Source organism: Pongo abelii, chromosome 4 (genome assembly GCF_028885655.2).
Source record: "Pongo abelii isolate AG06213 chromosome 4, NHGRI_mPonAbe1-v2.0_pri, whole genome shotgun sequence".
Classification (NCBI taxonomy): Eukaryota; Metazoa; Chordata; class Mammalia; order Primates; family Hominidae; genus Pongo; species Pongo abelii.
The window spans coordinates 9516243-9538684 of NC_071989.2; the positions used below are offsets into that span (position 1 = coordinate 9516243).

Below are 22442 nucleotides of genomic sequence, written 5' to 3' on the forward strand. Positions count from 1 at the left end.
TCAAATTTTCTTAAGATGATAGATGTTTTCATTCCTATTGGAAAAAAAATAAATAGCATAGAGGGAAAAATAAAAGCTAATTATGTAGGAAAGAAAGGAAATAACTGCTTAAGTACTGTAGGAGCAAAGGAATGGGATATAGTTTGGCCAAACTAGGGTTAAGAGTTTCCATCAGAATTAATCAGAGTATCCACTAGCTGGGATATTGTGATTGGCCCACTTGGGTAGGTACCTCACCTTTAAAACATCACTATAGTAAGGAGGTGGCCTGCAATGGAGAAAAAAGGAACAGTCCTCAAAAAGTATGTGGCCCCTGAGCTGTGATAAGGGTACCCCAATTTATATGTACTAAAAAAAATCTGAGCTACAGTAAACAACTTAGACCAACCCACTTAATTCCTCAGCACTGGAAATGTAAGTGCGCTATTCTTAGATACTGTTATATGAAAATGTGGTGGTATTTACTTCCCAGAATCTCCCAACCAACTTTCCAACCTTTGCTTTTTCTGCTTTGGTTTAACCAATAGTGGTTACTGCTCAGGCTTTAAACAAAAACAAATGAAGCAAAATGACTCTGATTTCTTTGTGGACTCAGAGGCTCAAAAAGACACAAACACACACGAAACCCCCACTAGCTTTCCTAGATAAAGCATGAACTGATTAGGTTTGCAGCCCTGCAGCTATAGAGGCCTCTCCAATACTCTGATCTGGAAACCACAGGGCAGGAAAATCCCCAAAGTCCCATGAAATCCAAAGATCCAAACCTGGGGTCATTTTTATGCCCTCAGGAAATTTCTGCCAAAAAAAAGATCTTACACACAGTGTAATTGAGAGGGCAGTATCCTTACGTGCACATGTAAATCTTCAAATCCAAGCAATTAACCCCACACACATCTGCCCCTCTAATGGGTGTCTGAGAATAAACAGCACACGTCAATCCCTCCCAGCCTCACTCAATCATGAAACTAAGAAAAGAAAATGAATTCTGAACTTCACCACACAGCTGTGATTCACAAATATTTATAGTAGCCATAAAGCTGGTGACCTTCAGGAAGATAACACACTTGGCAGACATTCACCTAAACAAAAGAGGGGAAAAGGCCCAAATCTCAAACAGCAGAGAACAGAGAGAGAGGCAAGATTTCCCAAGTTCCATAATGGGGAATTTCAATGCATTCTGATGGAGATAATGGAAGCTGACAATTCTCCTGTCAGTGAACTTTGGTAAGCGGAGTGAAATGCTTGTGACAAAACAGATCAGCTCTGCACGGACCTTTCTGGATGGCCTCACAGAGATTTTCCATCAGGCTGACTACACAATCGGATGGGACTCAGGAGTGGTGTCTACAGCCCTGTATTTCTGACGTTATTAAGAATGACAGGCTAAACGTTTATCCCAAATTACAGCCACTCAGCATGTTTAAGCAAGTGTGTACCTTGTATCAACAATATACATAGAGATGCCCTGAAAATATCACAAAATAAAATTCCTTTCAGGAAAGTGGCACCAAAAGAAACACCGTCAGCAACTCAGCAAGCACTTTTTTTTTTCATATTTGGTCTCTTTGTCTAGTTTAAACCCCTCATTATCTATTATCACACCCAAACCTATGTCTTCTCACTTTCCTTATTTTATAGCCAAGAAATTCAACAAAATCAAGAAAAGTAAAGATTGAGAGCTGAGTCTTGGTCCGATCTGTCCACAGTCAGGTGGTTATGAATCTCAAAAAGCGAGATCTAGATTCAATCTTTTGGAACTCCTGCCCTTAACATTATTGTATGCACATCACAACAAATTAATATTTTACATCAGTGCTCGAGACTGCACAAACGAGGACATCTTATTGGTGATTTGACCAGCCTTAACTTGCTCTTTGATACCCACCGTGTAACATTCAATGCAAACACCTTAATTTAGGTACAAGAATGAGCCAAGAAGCAAAGCACTGTGATTGGGATTTAATCGTTTAATGTAATGGGTTAAGTTCTATAAAATTTTTAAAAAATGAAATGTAGTTGTTAAAATATAGTCATAGGTTGTATAAAATCTTAAAATAGAAAGTTACCTTCTCCCTAACAAAGAAGAATGAATAAAAGAATGAGAAAATTTAAGTTGTCTGGTTCTAAACTAGGTCTCTATTCGTAGAAAGGAGAAGTGTGTTTCTGGGGTTTTTCTCCCACTTGTACAAATATTGTTATTGCCCGAACATCCACAATAAATTAAAATTGGGGATTGATATTTTTCAGTAAGGACAAAAAAAGACAGAATAAAACATTGAGAAGATTTTAAAAAGCAAAACTATATTTTAAATATCTGTTCCTGAATTAAACAGTTAAATATTTTTAATAAGATCAGAAGAAAGTAAAGAATTTTTTGTTCATTTTTTTACTATTCCCATTTTATAGATGAAAATGTTTTGTTTAATTCCTAAGCACTGATTAAAATCATTATCCAGAAAAAATCTGACATCACTAAAATAAACTTATTTAAATTTAAAAGGATAAAGCAAACAAGCAAATGAAATAGGGGAAAAAACAGTGACAATAACGAGTTAATATTCTTAATAATTAAGTCTTAAAACCTGTAAGAAAAATGTTGAGTCTGTATAGCTAAACAGTTATAAAATCTGGACAAATAATTCTCACACACGTTTGTTTGTCTCTGTCTCTCTCTCTCCCCTCCCCCTTCCCTCCCTCCTTCCTTCCTCCTTTCTCTCTTTCTCTCGCCTCTTCTAAGAGTAGTGGCTAATTATCGCTTGAAAAAAAAATAGCAAAGTAACACAATGAGTAAAAAATAAAACATATAAAAAAATGAATATTATCAAATTGACTAAAACAATTAATAATACTCAAAGTTTTTGAGTAATGATACTCAAATTTGTTTTAGCAAAATAAATTCTCCAGCATATAAATGAAGTATAAATATCTACAATACTTCTACAAAGCCAACTGGCAGATTTTTAAGACTCCCTGGGTTTTATGTAGTAAATCAACTATAGCTCTTCTGAGCTAATGAATTAACCCTCAATTAAAAGAAAGTATTGCAATAACAATTGCTATTGTTTTTGAAGCATGTACTTCATGCACCAAATACAGTGACCTACACAAAGTGAGAAAGTAGGATTGGAACTCAGGTGTATGAAGTCTCCCATCACCCTTTTCATGTTCATTTCAGCATGGTCTATGACTTTTGTGAACTGGAAGCAACATATGTTCTGCAAAAGAGAGCAGGAAATGACATTACAGTGCCTTTACACGATAGAATATTAAATATACATTAAAATGAGGGTTTTTTCTTCAATTTGCAATAATATGAGAAAGTATGTAGAAGCGAAAAAGCAGTATGCAGAATTTTATGTCTAGTATTATCTCAACTCTTTAAAATGCTTATCAAAAATATTCCACAAAAGACTACATTAAATGCCATCTGTGATTGTCTTCAATAGAGGCATTATAGTTGAATTTTCCTCTTCTTTTATATAGTTTCAGTAATGAGCATTCACTATATTAATGCACTTTAAAAATTTTTTTAATTGTAAAAATAATAATACTCCTGAAAATCTTACTGACCACATGGATGATAAAGTGCAAACACCTGTACTCCAGAGATAATCTCTGTTTAGAGTTTGGTATATATTAATATATATTCTAGGAGACTTTATAATACACATGAACTTGTGCATAGAGATTTTGTGTGTGAGTCTGTGTTTATTTTTAAGAGGAATGGGATTATATTAAATATATTATTCTGCAATTTGCTTTTTCAGTTAATAAGGAATCAAGGATAGTTTTCCATTACTTTTATGGTCAGAATTTTATTTTTTATATCATTGCTATTAAGGTGAAGCACACTTTGCCATGGCACATGGAATAAGTACCTAGGGGCCAGTGCTCCTTGACAAAGGCATGTCTCCAAAACTTCTGCTATATTATCAGGCTCTTGAGTTTGCTGCAATTGTAGATTTCTAAGAATGAATGAATGAATGAGTACAATAGTTCCTTGCTTAAATTGCTTAAAGAAACACAAATTAATTGGTCTTTCAATTTTCTTTGCCCATCTTTGTAAATGATACAGTAGAGAGTCAAATATGCCTTTAAGTGTCAGAAGTATCCGTTTGTAATAAAAGAGTAAAATTTAAAAAATCATACCACAATTTATTTATGTGGCAAAGGGTATTACCATGTTATTTCATGATTTAACTATGTCAATCCTGTTCAAACTCCATCTTTGCTCATAATAAAAGAGAGATATTTGAGACCAGAATATTCTTGTTCGACATAATTATCAGATAGCCCAAGATAGTTGCATGTTTACCCTAATATATATAAAAGGCAGTATGTATAAGGGTGCAAACTAACAGTGTCACATTTAGAAACTATATAAAAACCAAAGTAGGAAATACCATCTAAACTTATTTCATAAATGAGTTATATATACCAGCTTAACAAAATATCAAGAAAATAATATTTATCAGGCCCTAATTTGAGCAAAGCTGTAATTTAGGTGGGACTTAGACTCACACATTTGGGGCATATAGACTATGTCAAGCAATAGAACATCAAATGTCCTTATTCTAAGGGGTAAGGTTTGCAGTTACAATAGACTTCAATAAAATTTGTTTATAATTAAAATCCAAGCATCCAAGATAAATTGCATTGCGGGACTAATACCTGCTGTCCCCTGAAACACTCTCATTCACTATACTGTGAGGTCTTCAGCAGTGCAAGGATCGTGTTAATCATAGCTCAGAAAGCTGCTTAGCCTGGAGGCCAAATCCAGCCCACCACCTGTCTTTGCAATAAAGTTTTATTGTAACACAGCCATGCCCATTCACTTACATACCTATGACTGCCTTCATACGACAATGGCAGAGTGATGCAACAGAGACTGTATGGCTTGTAAGCACTAAAATGTTTTCTCACACTTTTTAGAAAACGTTCGCCAATTCTTGATTTAGATTACTGTTTGAAAAACTGATTTCTTAATATTTGTTCTGAGCTTCTTTCTACGGGCCTGAGTAATTCCAGTAAGGAATAAAAAATAATGTATGACTGTTCTTATTCTAGGGAGGCATTGTCAGTGCTACAAGGCAGTTTTGTGTAAAGGTTAAGAAGACAGAATCAAATCCCAGCTCTGCCTCTGACTCACTGCAATTCTCAGGCAGATTACTTAAGCTCCCTGTGCCTCAATTTCCTCATCTTTAAAACAGTGACCCAAGAATACGATCCTGAAAGGGTTGTTATGAGAATTGAAAACATCTCACTAAGCACAGGGCCTGGCACACAATGAGGACTTACATTAGCTAATAACCCTTCCTATCATATATCATGATGATCACTGACCATCCAAAGCCAGACAACACAGGCTCCATGTGGTCGTTCTTCCAGCTCTCAGGTGCTGTGGTTCTCCATGGAGGAGGGAACGGGAGGTTCTGGTTAAGACACTATGTGAACCTGAATCTACGTGGGCTGGAGAAAGATACAAAATGCAGACCTCTGTTTCTTCTTCTGCAAAACGTAAGGACGACGCAGGAGAACCTCTCGTCTCAGCTGAGCACAACTACACATCTATACAGAGGGCTCAGCTCTAAGACCCATTTAGCCTCCTTCCTCATAGAAGAAGCCAGGGACTGGGAACTCATAATCCAAGAGCAGGAATGGTCACCAATTTTTCAGAAAATCTCTGGATTATCTAAAATCAGCAAAGTGTTTTGTGAATGGGGAAAAAATATAAGCCTGTCCACAATGAGACGGTAATTTAGTTAGGGAGAAAAACAAATAAGTTAATAAACAATGGTAGTGTCTTTGCAGTGACTAGTATATGGAATGAAATTGTCACTTTCTCTCACTTTATTTGTTCCTCCCCTACACCACTAGTCCTCTATCCCCCTTCACCCCTTCCTCTCTTCTAGTCTTTCCAGAAGGTAGCAGCACCTAGGTCTAAAGTGCTTAAGGCTCCTGTGAAGCCAGCATTTCTGAGCCAGCCTTCGGAAGATCCATACAAGCACGACTGGTGGTGGGAACAGATCATTGTGAAGTGGGGGGTCAGTCCCTACACTGTCTCAGGGCCACAGGAAGGAGGAAATTGTGTGGAGGCCTGACCAGGAGGATCCCTGAGAGTATCATGAGAGGTTTAGGGCTTACCCAGCAGGTGCAGGGGACTGCAGAAGGTCCCAGGACAGGAAGTGAGATGACAGTGGTATGCACTGCAAATAAGTGGGGGCAGAGCACAGAGGTAACTGCAGGAGACAAAACTGAAACCCGGTAGGCAGTCACACTGGGGTGCAGAAGACACTAAGAAGCATCTAAGCCTTTTCACGTCTTTGGGTTCCTGAGTGATGTAGTGGTGGCATACGCCCACAATTGTTTTACCTGAAAGATTTCTCTATCTGAAAGCTTGCTCATTAACTCTCATTTTTTTTTTTCTTTTCTTCTTTTCTTCTTTTTTCTCTGAGATGAAGTCTTGCTCTGTCGCCCAGGCTGGAGTGCATTGGTGCAATCTCAGCTCACTGCAAACTCTGCCTCCTGGGTTCCAGTGATTCTCATGCCTCAGCCTCCCAAGTAGCTGGGATTATAGGCACATGCCACCACGCCAGGCTAATTTTTGTATTTTTAGTAGAGATGGAATTTCACCATGTTGGCCAGGCTGGAACTCCTGACCTCAGGTGATCAGCCTGCCTCGGCCTCCCAAAATGCTGGGATTACAGGTGTGAGCCACCACGCCCAGCCTACTCTCATTTTTAATAACAGAAGTAAAGCTCACAAGCTGTCAAAAATATTTCAATCTGTAATTTTTTTAGTTTCTTCACTTCCCATTTAGATGTCTCACTTACCAAGGAGAGAGAGGATGGAGGACGCGTTTCCTCAATCATGAATCACACTGACTCCACAGCCACGTGGGCACTCCAGCCCAAGTCTCACACACCAACACTTCAAAAAAGAAAATAGAGAGATCCTGTCAACCCATTTTAAAAGAGGATGTGGTCATTGGTCATGAGTTTTATGAAGTTCCATTAAAGCCCTGAACAATCAGAGCAAGCTGCTTTGGCCACGTAGGATTACAGCAGTGACGCAGGCCAGCTTGGCATCACAATCATGCTACCCTAGTTCAGGATCATGTGCACTAATGGATTCTTTTTCTTCAGAAAAGGAGAAATAAACATTTAAATTATGTTAACAGATGAAATAACTCTCATGAAACATCCAAAAGAACCATTATTTCAAAATTATCTTAAGCAGCCTGAAATTATCTAAAACAGTCTGAAAATTAAATTCAGATTCATTATATGAATTTATCCTTTTCATGATGAGTCATTCCATCTTTTGGAACACGTGGTACTTATACAATGCATTTCAAAAACAGGAGATAAAAGCAGTAGCACAAACTCTGCTAGAAATTTGAGTTTGTATTTTTATTTACGTACTAATTTATTAGGTGCACAATTATGAGGCTTTACAGGAAAAAGAATGATACATTGTGAAAAACAAGCCACTTTACCAAAACCAAGTAAACCTGTCCAATCTCCTCATTCAATTTAATATACAAAAATCCTGAAGATTTGATATTGTCATTGGATGTCGAAAGATGACCACAAAATGCCAGCCTCCCTAGAAACATGTATGCCCGAAGCTGAAAATATAGGTGACTTTCCATCTATGATCCATATAAGAAATGTGTTCATCACCAGTGAAGGATGCCTGTGACTTCAAATACTGCATTTCAGAGTTCATGCTTTTTTCTGTTCTCTTCATTCATCTGGTTTCTCTCTACACTTCCCAGGTGGCAGCTTCTGGCTGCTATAAATGTGAAACACCCTGACATTCTTCCTCCCCACCCTGATGAAGGGAAAATGGGACAAAGAACTTCCCAGAACATTCTGGCTGTCCCTCTAGGCAGTGATTCCCACAGGGTCAGCTTCAGTCATGATCCAAGGCCATCTGCCTGCAGAAAATGTACTGAACGACGGCAGCTGGAAATTTATAAAATTTTATACCTGCTGAAGTGCCATTTCGGAAGCCCTAGGGTTCAGAGGCCAGGGAACAGGACAAGGTGGCACTGCCTCTCCATGAGTCTCCCTTCCTCCAGGATGGGCCTTTGGTATGTTCATGGGAAGCAAGGGGGTGACCCAGGGCAACACACTGGGACATGCCTGCCTGAGATGCCCCAGCAGCCCAGGCACCTTCACATCGTGCAGCACGGCCAACCCTCCAGTCCCAGCAGAGTCCTTGAAAGTCCGTGACATCATCCTTTGGACAGGACAAGGTGCAGATGCAAATCCTTGAAGCCAAAAGAGGAGCCAGGGAAGCACACTCAGTCTCAGAAATATTCCTCAGAGTGGCCAATTTCTCTTTCACGACATCACTAATATCACCTTTGGGTGTGGCAACAAAATATGTTAGTTGAAACTTCTTTATTAAATGGCATGTTTGAATACACAAGCTTCCTCTCTCCAGTCCTAAAATCTATTTTACAACAATTATTACTAAAATGTCCTTGTAGTTGTTTAGATCTGAGTTGAAATTTAAGTAATAAAGTTTGACAGATCCTCTGGTTACTGCCATGAATAGCTGGCAATTTCTGTAAGTTCCCATGTCTCAGAACTACATTAAAAACAGGGCTAATAAGTCTCCTGCCTCCCCCAGTGAGGTCACAAATGAGCTGATGTGAACCCTCAGCTGGACAGCAAAACCACACCTGCAGAATATGGGTCAGTCTCTTAAATGAAAGAGACTGGGGCCAAAAAGAACATTGTAAGAATTCACAATCAGTAACACAACCAGAGAGCAAATACTGCAGGAAGAAGACATCCCTGCCGAATCCAGCATGGACAGCCCACAGCCTGGACTGCCAGACAGTCCTGGTCCAACCAACAGACTCCAAAACCCAGCCCCTTCCTTGTGGAAAAGCAATACCCACAGGACAGAGCTCTCTTGGCTTGGAGGAAAACATAGCTTCCTACAAAATTTGATGTCTAAACAGGAAATCAGTCTCAGCAGCAGGATTCAAGGGTGTCCACCCGAAAGGGCTGTTACTGTGCCTGTGTTTACATAAATAGTGAAAAAGATATTTTAACAGCCTGGTGCTTGTCAGCCAAGTGAGCCATATCAGGACTTCCTACTCCTGAGGGTCAGTTCTTGCCTGGGGAAGACAGGATACTCACTAAAACACCCATGTGTGCCTGGGAACGTGCACTCAGGAGCAGAAATGACAGTGACAAAGCAGAGGCCTTGAGTTGGAGCCAAGCTAGAGGAACAGACAATGATTCTTGCAGGTCCAGGAGCAGAGCCCCTGTGTCCTCTCCCAGCAAGGTCATAAATTAGCCAATGCATTAATCATAAATCACTGACATATTTTCTAGAAAACTGAGAAGAAAGCCGAGAGGTAAAGAAACTACAAAGCCCCAGAGGCTCACTCCAGACTGGAAGTTGGAAAATTTTTAAGCGACAGTTAACTACCTATTTAATAAGAAACTGCTTATTTTTTATAAACATATAAATTTCTCTATTTGACTCAATTCCATATTATCCTTATTCTTTTCTCTTTTAGCTTAGCAATAACCTTGGTACAAACAACCTCTGAAATCCTCTGAGTCATAATTTTCAGAGTTCTGCCTCTTAAAAAATGCCACCATGAGCATATATGTGCAGAACTATCTTGACAACACTTTTGATTTACAAACAGTAACTCTTTCCCAGAAGTTTTGCCCTGTGGCCACCTACACTCTTCAAATTGTCTCTAGATGGAACTACATGAAGAAGATTTAATATCAATTATAACTTACTAAGTGCTCATCAGCACATGACTTTCTGCTAAAATATGCAACCTTTTCCCTGCCCAACTTACTCAGAATGAGGTAAGATGTACACTTAAACATTATTTTGGAGACCAAAGGTGAGCTGAGTGGTAGCCTTTATCCTGCAGACACATGGCAGAAATTAACATGCCAGGCCAGTCTTATGAGCTGAATTTAGAAACCATACAACAGTAAGATTATACTGGAAATAAAAATGGACAAGACCACCTGGCATCAGAAAGTTTAGTGGAGTGATGAAAAGAAACCCTAAAAGATACAGGTTCAAGAAACCTAAAAACTGCTGGGCCAGCATTTCCCAAAGGCAAGAACTAGACCAGTGGTCATGGCACTTAATTGACAGGCCTGTCATCATCAGTGCCTCAGTTAATCACCATGCAGAGCACAGCCCCATGGCCAAACATGGTGGATGCTTAGAAGACAAAACAAGAACCTATTACACTCTCAGGAGCTCTCTATATGATTTTTCTGCTACGTAGTTCAGTATGTACTATGAATTGGAGGAAAGAGAACTTACTTATGGGCAGAAGAGTCAAGGAAAAGATTTCTGAAAATGGGAAATGTGATGTGGGCTCTGAGGGATGAGGAGGTGATAAGGAGGATATTAAAAGAGATGTTGAAGTATGTTTTAGTGGGTGCACTGCAGGTGAAACAAACAGTAGATGAGGGAGGAACAGCTGAAAGTCATCAGGTATAAGAGATGAGTCATTTACGCCAGCACCATGGTGAGTTAAAACATGAGTTCCTAGTACCATCCCTGGAGTTGGGTGGAAACCCCACCACGGAGCCCACCAAGATAAGAGTTTGCAGGAGTGCAAACTGAATGAGATAGGTGAAAAAAAGCGATTCCACAAAGGTAAAAATCTGGACTGCAAAGCCATGAGAATCACAGACAGAAATCTGGCCTCATGCTCAAGTCCCTGGAGGAAGACAAGGAAGTAAATAGGAGGGTGGATTCCAGGTGGGAGGCCAAGGAGCAGGGAGGGTGGCATCAGGAGTGTGTGGAGGCAGCCAGCATCGGCTAGCAGGAGCATGTGCCATGATGACTACCTGCAAGATCACTCACATGCAAGGGCATGGAGAGCTCAAAAGAGCCACTCCAGACAGCTAACAGATGGGAAAAGTAGATGACACACAGATTGTAGGGAATGTTAACATGAGAAAGAGATGAGACTTCATCCAAAGGAAGGCAGAGTCACTGAAGGTTCAGTGGGATGTCAGGATGAGTAAACTTTGGGAGGGTGAATATGGCAGCTCTGCAGAGGATGCACAAGAGAAGAAGGGGAAAAGCTGGGTAAAAAGCTGCCACCAGAGAACTCCAGGTATGAGGAGAATTGCAGTGAAGGATGAACCTGGCCCTTGCCAAGCAAAGGACTTGCCCTTGCCAAGTTCCTGGGAACTCACCTCTAAGACCTTAGAATGTCCTGCCTGATGAGAGACTTTGTTTTGGGGGGACTTTAGGCCACACAGATAGTCTAGGCTATGTGGTTAATGGCTGAGGGCTTGGGCCTCCCTGGATTAGTCTGGCCATGTCTATGTGGTCAATTCTCAATAAAAACTCAGGACACCAAGGCTCAGGTGAAGTTGCCTGGTTGGCAACACCCCATGCATGTTGCCATACATCCTTGTGGGGGAAGAAGCACTGTCCACGTGTCTCCGCTGGAAAGAGACCATCAGAACCTCGTGGCCAGCCTCTCCTGGACTCCAGCTATGCACCTTTTCCACAGCTGGAGTGTAAAGAGTACTGCTGTACCCTTTGACTGAGATCAACCATAATCACTAATACAACAGGTTTTACACATTCTTACAGTTCTTCAAGTAAATCATTGATCCTGAGGGTGCCCATGAGCCACATGGCAAACACGGTCAGGGGGCCCCACATGACTAAGTGTGCAGCTTGGGCCCTAAACATCAACATTTAAAATCCACGAGCAACAAATAGCCTATCACATTGGAATTATTCACAAAGAAAATATATTCCACATTCCCAGAAATATATTAACTATCTAAAATAGATTTTAAAATATGCTAAATAAAAAGACAAAACATCACAGTCCATTTTTGTAAAGAATCACTTATATAGAAACATCAGTCTAAAAACTCAGCATGTACTTACTGAGGAATGAATGTTCTTGAATTTAGGGCAATAACCTAAATGACAAAAATTAGAATTTTCTCAGTAGGAATGAAAATACAAAATGAGTAAAGGACATTATTTTTGGAAGTGCCTTCATCCAATGCCAACTGGTTTGATTGACAGGAACTACATGAAGGACCCAGCACTCAGATGTGGGCTGTGGGATAATGAAACGCCATTCACTCTGGTTATACACACTGCAACCCTTTCTGTCACTGTCCCTAGCCTGGGTGTCCAGGCTTCCATGAGGTCACCTCTGACAGCCTCTGTCAGTTGTTCCACATAGGTGGTCTCCACACGAATGTGCTTGGATAAATCAACAGTGGACATTTAGGATAATAATGTCCCTTGAAAGAATGGCGATCTCTATGGCTGGGGGTCCTTGGAAACCCCAGCCACTCAAGAAAACAAAGAGTGGGTGACAGGAACAGAGAACAAGGCTTTGAGGCAAAAGTAATAGGGAAGAAAGCAGAGAGAGGGGAGGGGGAAGGAAGAGCAAGAGAAAAGGAAGAGGGGGAAGAAAAATACACTAGAAGCAGCTACAGGGATAACAGGATGTCCTGAAATGGTGCAGCCTACTGAAAAATATGATATAATCTATCATTATAAAATGGGCCTTTATTGTTTCCTTCAACTTTTGTTAAAATAAATTTTATGGAAAACTGAGGTTTACAACATGATGTAATGGGTGACATATAGATAGCAAAATGGTTACTATAGTGAAGCAAATTAACGTATTTATCATCTCACATAGTTACATTTTTTGAGGTAAGAGCAGCTAAAATCTACTTATTTCACAAAAGTTCTAAATACCATATATGGTTCTCACGCCTGCATTAGTATCTTTGAAGGATACAAATAACAGCAATGTCAGCTTCAGGTACGAGGGAGGAAGGCCAGTTCCTGGCCATTCCCTTCCACTGGCAGAACGTCTGCTGCCAGCTACCACCACATTCCTGAGCAAATATTCCAGCATTCAAGGAAACAATTTGAAAAGGAAAAGCAAAATGCATGAAAGCTTGAGGTGATGAAGAAATTGTAGGATGAAGGCAGCAGCCAGCCCCAACCACTCTTACCATGGTCCAGGGAGCAGCTGCATACCCCACCCCTTCTCTCCTCTACCGGCCAGCACTGGCTGGGGTCAGAGGCTGATCCATGGAGCAAGTCCATTGAGACTCCCAAATATGAGATTGCTGGCCACTTTACATTCAAGACAGGGTCAGGACTCAAATGAAAAATGATGTAATTTTTAAAGATAGATCTCTGGATTTGTTCAATATCACCACTTAAATTTTTTTTTAGTTTATTTTTTTTTAATTTTTTTTATTTCCAAAAGTTATTGGGGAAAAGGTGGTGTTTGGTTACATGAGTAAGTTCTTTTGTGGTGATTTGTAAGATCTTGGTGCACCCATTACCCGAGCAGTATACACTGCAACCTATTTGTAGTCTTTTATCCCTCACCCCCTTTCCACCCTTTCCCCTGAGTCCCCAAAGGCCATTGTGTAATTCTTATGCCTTTTCATCCTCATAACTTAGTTCCCACTTATGAATAAGAACATACAATGTTTGGTTTTCCATTCCTGCATTACTCCACTTGGAATAATAGACTCTAATCTCATCCAGGTCGCTGTGAATGCCATTAATTCATTCCTTTTTATGGCTGAGTAGTATTCCATTGTATAGATATACCACAGTTTCTTTATTCACTTGTTCATTGATGGGCATTTCGGTTGGTTCCACATTTTTGCAATTGCGAACTGTGCTCCTATAAACATGCATGTACAAGCATCTTTTTCATATAATGACTTATATTCCTTTGGGTAGATACCCAGTAGTTGCACCACCTAAATTTTGAACAGTATTTGACATTGTGATGTCTAAATGCTGATAGTGGAGTTAGAAAGAGATGGGATATAGTGGGCCCATCTCTTAAAGGTTTTTCTTTCTTAAGGATGTTCCTTTGCCTCTTGGTTTGCCCACACCGGCCTGAATACAGAATCTGTGCAGGACCCCAGCCAAGCTGTGCGCAGACAAACAGGTTCTGAATGAAGTGGTGTCTCTAGCAGGGACAGCATTGATGCAAACACCCATGGCTTACACATTAGAGACCTTACACAAAATGTGGGACAAAATAAATGTACAGGGAAAGAAAACACACACACATATTTATAATCAGATCATTATAGATATCCAATAATATTGCATTCCAATAAGCAAATAAATGGCCTTACTTTCCACATCAGCTTAAACCTCCAATCAGAGACTTTTTCCTGCATACCAGTTTAGCATGCTGGATGTTGTGCTGAATGACGTGCATAACACCACAACGACATGGGAGGTCTCTGCCCTCAAGGAATTCAGCCTTTGGAATCGCTTTTCCCCAAATCAGAAACAATCTCATTAGGAACCAGCTAATATTTGATCTAGAAATAATTCCACATATTTATCAAGAAGATTTAATAAAGAACCCCTTCGGTAAATATCTCTCGTGCCATTAAAAAAAAAAAGTGGGCTGGGCACGGTGGCTCACACCTGTAATCCCAGCACTTTGGGAGGCCGAGGTGGGCAGATCACGAGATCAGGAGATTGAGACCGTCCTGGCTAACACAGTGAAATCCTGTCTCTACTAAAAATACAAAAAATTAGCCGGGTGTGGTGGCGGGTGCCTGTAGTCCCAGCTACTCGGGAGGCTGAGGCAGGAGAATGGCGTGAACCCAGGAGGCAGAGCTTGCAGTGAGCCGAGATGGCCCCACTGCACTCCAGCCTGGGCGACAGAGTGAGACTCTGTCTCAAAAAAAAAAGTGTCAGGTGTGAGATTCCCCTTCACTGAGTCTCTGGCTCCCACAGGGCCAAAGTAAGAATACCTGGAGACCAGTCCCAAAGGTCAAGGCCTCATGGACAGTAAGTCCCCATGTGATGACAGATGACCTCACACCTGGGTCATTTAATCATGCAAATATCTGGCTCTATGACAGGCAGGGGCAAGTTCTACTTTCCTGTACAGAAGAGCAGGCACTTCTACAAGTTGTATCCAAAGAATAAGATGGCATGAAAGAGAAATACTCTTCCCACTTGGAGCCTTCATGCCCAGATCCAGCCTGAGACCCCTCTCTCCATCAGACAGCAGTCACTGTGAATGGAATGATCTAGAAATATTAAACATAGCTCAGAGCTAAAGAAAAATAAACACAGTAACAGGGGATTTTGTTTCTCAAAGCATTAACTAATCCTATCAACAGTCTGGAAGGAAGAAACCCAATTGTTTTCCATTTTGTCTTCATGCAGATTATCCTTTGGTGAATATTTAAAGCTAGTAGAAATAGCTGGCACTCAGTATTGCCTCAGTAACAGAAATAAAGCTGGAGTAAACACTTCCTATTTCATTACTCTCACATGAGACAATGATGTGTTCTGAGCTGCAAAGAGGCATGGGGCTGAGGGAAAGAAAGAGAAGGGGCAAAAATGACTTCTTTATTAAAGCAAACAGGTTGCCAAAAACTAAGCAAGTTCTCAAAATGAGCAATTTCTGTTACGGGCTCTCTAAGGACACCACGGCCTCAGAATAGTGAATACTTTCTTATTTCGGCCACCATGTGCCAGATTTTCAAAGGGCAACCTCACTTTTCATGCAGGCAATTTTGAAGAGCTTGCACAACCAGTTAATTTGCATGGACAACCGGCCTCTGGGCTTCCACTCTGACAGCTAAATTGATCAATCCTTTGTAGAGGAAAATCTCAGAGCCTAGAAAAAAAGAGCGTCTGAGACCCTTTGAAAAATGTGGTCTCTCAATTCCTACTTATTCAGAACTACACAGCCAACAAGACTTACTCTGTAAGCAGTAGTTTGCCCACACAAAGGAGACTCAAGATTGAACTCTAGATCTAAATTTAAGATTTAATTCTAATATTAAGATTTAACTCTTTAAAAAATTATTTGACTACTCTTGTTACTTAACTATCTCTGTTAAAACATAAAAAAAGGGCTGGGTTCTTATATCAGCCCTCTGGTCATTACATAGAAGAGCGAAATGCCTGCCACAGATTAAACCACATCTGACACCAAACTTTTCTCAGAGAAAAAGCTGAGCTGAGGCAGACAGATCTGTTAAGAAATATGAAAACAGAGAGGGGCTCATTTATCCCATAAAAGTTGGCTAACTGTGAAATTCACAATGAATTATTAGTGAAATGGCAATTGGTTAAATCGTTCAGAAAAATATTTTCCTAAAAACTGAACAGGCAGTAGATTTTCAGAAGTTTCTATCTACAAACTCAGAAAAGAGAAATGAAAGGATGTGCTCCTTCAACTCAGTAATGGAAAGAAGATTAGTATAAACCCATGCAAGCCAATCCAATGTGCATATTGGGCTCTCCATGACTTCACTTATTTTAGATACCTAAGCCCTAGTGTCACTGTCTTACATGGTATACAATGATCTGGGCCAAGCCAATTGTGTTTTGCCTTGGAAGACAAACTCTGATGTTCTATTCCGGCTTAAACCTAGTGAATGCTCTGGAGTCATTTTAGAATGTTCGCTTCTTTGAACACATGAAAAAGAAGACTTTTAAATCCTTCTGAATCAGTCCCAATGACCTGTCGGGTCTTTCATCGTCCAAGACGGGCACCAAGGCCTAAAGAAGAAAAAAGCATCTCATTTTCGCATTACGGCATGCAGGCAACTTGCTCAGGAATGTGAATCATTCCACCTAAACATTTGTTTCATGTTTTATAGAGGACTTAACACTATATGAATCCCTGAGTGTGTCGCACAACCAAAAATCTAATTATGTTCTATTTGTCATCCCCTCAATATAAATTAGTGATTAAAAATGAGAAATAAGCTACAACACAACAAACCAGATGGTGTCTTACCTTCCTATAAACACTGTTGTGTTTAGAGAGTTTACACATGTGGGGGAATGTAATGACTTATTTTTTTCACATTTGGCAATGAGTCATGTCATCCATTTTAGCACAAACTGTCCTGAAACTTCCTCCCAAATGAAGACATGGAACAGTTTCACTAATATGTAAAAGCATCCATGCCAGCTGCCTTTGATTAGTCATGGTGCCTCTCTGCCCACTCTACAGCCTTCATCTAGGAGACAACCTGATCCAGTCAGACACCCAAACAGAACCAAAAGGTCGGCATGTCCTGAAGTCAACCTGCTGGGGAAGCAGATTCACTTTTGGAGGGGCCAAGATGCTTCTTCCCTTTGCTTCCCAACACATACCCTTAAAAATTCAACCCAGGAACTTGATTTAACAGTGTCCTCTTCTTTACTTTTGACACTCTCCCCAACCTTGCTGAGCTATCCTATGGACCTAACATATAGAAGAGAAACCATGAATAATCTCAGGAAAGTTCTAAGTTCACCAATTATTAAAGGAGCCAGAGTCTATCCCAACTGCCAACATTCAATGGAAGTCCACTCTGTGGAACTAAATGGGAAGGAAACAAGACCAGCCTGAAATGCAAACCATGTTTGACAAAACTGTGTTTCATTATTTTACACTGACAGGGCTTAGGGCTATGCCTGACACATGGTAACCCCCTAGCAGGGAGTTAGCGCCACCCCTTCTGCCTACCCCAACAGTGGAATTGGGTTTATGTTTCCCCTTCACTATCTGTCAAGACAACTCCTCCCCTCCCTTTGTGGAAGGAACAGTATTAAACTGACTGCTGGTGTTAGTCTGCTTTTTGGTTTTGGTTTGCTAAGCCATTGAGATAGTAACACCTCTCTTTGTGGTACCTGTGAAGTTTATTGATGAAACTAAATCCAGATCTCTGTAATCCTTGTTCTTTAGATTTTATCTTATTGGCTTGACTTCATCACTGAAGCCATTCATCCTAACATCCCTGCCTGCTGGCTCTCTGAAATCCAGGTGGCCCTGACATCCCCGTGTGATGTGGTTGCCTTTCCTCTGTAACCGTGACACGTGATGCTGGCTTGTCTGTTTCTCCCATCACCCTCCATTGTTTACTTCTCTGTCTCCTGGTCAAGGGCAGGCATCTGTCTTAGTCAGCTGACTTCACATTCCCAAGGCCAGGCCTAAGTAAATGAGCATATTCAAGAACAACAGTTTGGTTGGTGGGAAGGTAAATTAATTCCACCATTTGGAAGACAGTGTGGCGATTCCTCAAAGACCTAGAGGCAGAAATATCATTTGACCCAGCAATTTCATTACTGAGTATATACCCAAAGGAATATAAATCATTCTGTTATAAAGATACATGTACCCATATGTTCACTGCAGTATTACTCACAATAGCAAAGACATGGAATCAAACTAAATGCCCGTCAGTGATAGACTGGATAAAGAAAATGTGGTACATGCACATCATGGAATACTATGCAGCCATTAAAAGGGACAAGATCATGTCCTCTGCAGGGACATGGATGAGGTTGGAAGCCATTATCCTCAGCGAACTAATGCAGAAACAGAAAACCAAACACCACATGTTCTCACTTATAAGTGGTAGCTGAACGATGAGAACGCGTGGATATATGGGGGGGAACAACATACATTGGGACCTGTTGGGAGCATGGGGGAGGGAGAGCATCAGGAAGAATAGCTAATGGATGCTGGGCTTAATACCTAGGTGATGGGATGACCTGTGCAACAAACCACCATGACACATGTTTACCTCTTTAATAAACCTGCACATCCTGCACATGTACCCTGGAACTTAAAATAAAAGTTGAAGAAAAAAAAAAAAGAACAACAGTTTGATGAACATTTCTCACTTTTATCTCAGAATGTGTGTAAATATTAACAGAGGCATATCCCTAAAGTTAGCTTTAACATCAATCAAAATCACCCAAAAATGCAGGGAAAATTAACCCGGGTAGTACATGGAGATGACCTAAGCCTCACCCAGATCTAGAAGATACCACACACACAGAAGGTGCCTGGGTAACATTTGGCAGATAGCAGTGTGCAGGAGCCCCTTTCTTACAAGTTACTAGGGAAAACTGCAGCTTCCTCATCCAGAGGCTCTAGGCCTACCTTGAGCCCACCTTTCCTCAAAATAAAATTCTCTTTTCAATCCTTCTTAGGAGGTTTTCTAGTCTCAGAAGAAGCCTTCCATGCTATTCATAGGAGATTAGGTCCCCCTGTTTTAGATAACAATGGCTGTCTATCCAGTTCATTCTCATAAAAGCTCAACTTTGCACAGACTCCTCTGTGCAAACATACCGATGTATCCCCTCTTCCTGTCCATTAAGCTGAGTCCCCTATACCAGGATCCCTCTACAGACCCCCTTGGGGCAGCTGTCTCCACTGCCCTTGAGAACCACTCTCAGCCTCAGAGACATTTCCAGAGGAGGAGGGCTGCTCACGAACACAATCAAGCAGGGAGAACGAGGCCAACCTGGTGGCCAACAGGGACCAAGAAGGAAAATAGCTTCCCCTTAGAAATATAAACATTATTTTTGTAAATGTCATGCTTATACTGATAATCCACTTAGTAAGCTCACTTTTCATAGATATCAGACCAGTTGCTAAGTATACATTGTTCCAGTGTCTGAAATTAATGATATTCGGTTTAACGGGAGTGTTCCTCTATATAGCAATTCTGCAGTCATTGATTAAAACCGTCCTCACTTTGTCTGGACTCCCATTCTCCTTCCATAATCATAGGCTTCAGGCTCCTTCACCCATCCAATGACCTGAAAGCATCTGGTCCCTTGCTGCTGCCTGTCACACCCACACCCCTCTCCACTCACCCAGCTGTCCCCTCTCCCCAGTCAGCCACAGAGAAAAGTTTGAAGGAGCTTTCTTCTCACTGCCCAGTTTTCTATTTTACAGAAGGCTTTAGAAAACACATATGTGCTCTGGCTAAAATAAAAGTGAAATTACAATGTGACCTACCACATCAAAAAAAAAAAGAAACTGAAAATAGTTTTAGTTAATGCAGCATCAGAAAATCAATGTGTCCTTAGCAGGATTCTGTGCTTGACTTCAAAATGTGTGTTTTAATCTTGACTTTTTTACATGTTGTACTTGGTTAGCTCACACTTAGAATTCTCATCAACTGCTTTTTAGGTCTGTGGATGGGAAGGTACTCCATAAGAGAAATCAGCCTAATAATTGAATATAGAGCTTTAAAAAGAAAGGCTTGTATAACTCTGAAGGGGACAAAACAATGACGCAGAAATAAAGTCAGACTACAGCAGTTCAAAGACCTGTCCTTGTTTGTGATTTTTTTTCTAATATACAGACTCAAGGGTTCAACTAAGAGGCTGTTGTCAGTTACGCTTCTCATCCGTATCCTCTCTCAGATCAGCAGACATCTAGCCACTCTGCTGCGTGCTAATATAAAATCTGTCTCTGTCTCCTCACACATCCCGTCAGAGAAACCATCTAATCATGAACCATCCTATCATTATAGCAGCCACCATAAACGCTTGGGAAATTAAACAATAAACAAGACTCCTCATTCAAATGGAAAGCCAGCAGCATTGTTGGGGAGATGACAAAACCCATCATTAGACTGGGAACAAACTGCCTTGCCCTATGTGCCCTTCGCTGCTTCTCTTTTTCAGGGTGCGCTGGAAGAAGGGGCAGAGCTATCCATTATTCACTGACAATCTCATAAGTCATGCCACTTTCCTAACTATTGTAAAAGAGCTATAGTCAGAAAAGTGGGGTGAAATGTTGGTGACAGCTGCTTATCTCAAAGGCTTCTAAGGTAAACCACCAAACCATAATTTGATGCAATAATATGGTGGTTATTGCTATTCCTTGTCCAACTACTCCCAATCCCTTCAAGTTAGATTTCCCCTATTTTTACATTCTGGAGTACACAGAGTTCTTTCACCAGTAGCTAAGAAGATGCAAATTGACCATAACCTCCCTGAAATGAAAATGAGGAGGGTAAGAAATGGCCCAGGTTTCTTGAGTCTCTCTGCTGTGAACCTGGGGCCATGTCACCTTCCCCATCTTCTTTCCTGCACGGCTGAGGATGGCAGACAGTAACTCTCCTTAGCAGACAAGGCAACCTACCCAGCATGGAGGAAACAGCAAGTAAGGACTGAAGTTCTACCTGAGCCACCTGGTAGAAGAGGAGGAAAAAATAATGATGAAGGAAATCTGAATAATTGAAAGGCGTTTGCCCTACACTTAATCTGCCTGATGTTACATAATAAACTCTGTCAGTAGAAACAGACTCTTCCTTTCACCCACTTCCTTCACCTTTTCCACCAGATTTCTTCCATTTATCACCCCTACAGCTCAGAATTGGCCCTGCCATGTCTCCTAATGCTGAGGACAGACCATTAAAGAAAGGAAGGTCAGAGAAATTGCAATGACATGGCTTTGTTCCCCAAGAACATTCACTCTGGAAGCTGTCACTGCTCAAAAGACATCTTCATTCTGGCTCAGATGGCCAGAGGGAGCCCCCTTCTCCTCAATTCCAATTTGCTTTGACAGACACATGGCTGTGAAGCAGTGGTTTGCTTCCCAGAGCTGAAGCTGCACTGGAATTCCAAAGCTGCCCTAGCCCTGTCAACAGAAGTCAGCAGCTTGAAGAGGAACTGCTATCCAGTCACAGCCAGCGTTCCCTGACACCTGATAATACACACTCTCCCAGGCAAGATGCATCCCATCTCAGATTATTCCAGCCCTGCCTCTAATTGCTCCCACCAGGGCAAACAGGGTGGCATTCTGTTTTGGAAGGAATTATTAAGGCCATGTTGAAATGAAAGTCAAGGTGAGCCCCCGCAAATACAGCTGCATTCTTTAACCCAGACCAAACAAAACTTTCTTTTAGCTTCTAGCCACACTCTCCCAAAACAAAATTTTAAAAGAAAAACTGAGATGCAGTTCTAAATTATATAATAAGAGGAACCCCAGTTTCCCTACCCAGCTTGTTACCAAAGAAGCTATTTATTACAAAAGCTCCAGAGTCACCGTTCTCCTCCAGGTCCACGCAGAAGCAATGAAGCCCAACAACAATAATGCCATCAGGAGCGCAGGCAAAAAGCTTGTTTTAAGGCTCCCAACGGGGTCTAATTCATCATCCAGGAAGAAGGACTGTTCTGAGAGGTGCCTCAGAGGGAAAAGCCTGTCAAATGACTCAATGCCACCAGACTCTGATCTGCCACCAGAAATGCTGCAACCACCACAGATACTTACTGTCATAGACAGAAAATCCTGCTTCATTACCCTAAGTCTAAACATGTACCTTATACCTGTGGGATTAAAAGTATAAAAGGAGTCAGATCAGTCTATATGTTATTTATTTTACATTGTGAGATTCATAAAAGAAAAATACAATTGGTCTTCATTATCCACAGATTACATATTTGCAAATTCACCTATTAGCTAAAGTGTATTTGCAACCTCAGAATCAAAACTTGAGGCACTTCCCAGTCATTCACGGACATGAGCAGTGAAAATTTGAGTCTCCTGACACAGGCATTCCCAGTCGAGGTCTGACAAGGCAATCCTACACCTTCTTGTTTCAGCTCTCATACTGAAAATAAGT

At 40.9% G+C, this 22442-nt stretch overlaps 1 protein-coding gene across 8 annotated transcripts in view; it reads right to left on the reverse strand.

Annotated features, from left to right (window-relative positions):
- Positions 1–22442, reverse strand: part of SEMA5A (semaphorin 5A) — a 516352-nt gene that overhangs the window by 399465 nt on the left and 94445 nt on the right. For 7 of the 8 annotated variants that reach the window (XM_063724051.1, XM_063724052.1, XM_063724054.1 and 4 more), the window contains exon 2: positions 6834–6930. The exons of the other annotated variant lie outside the window; for it this stretch is intronic. The gene's annotated coding sequence lies outside the window, so the exon portion shown is untranslated. The remainder of the gene's footprint in view (positions 1–6833; positions 6931–22442) is intronic. 8 annotated transcript variants of the gene reach the window in all.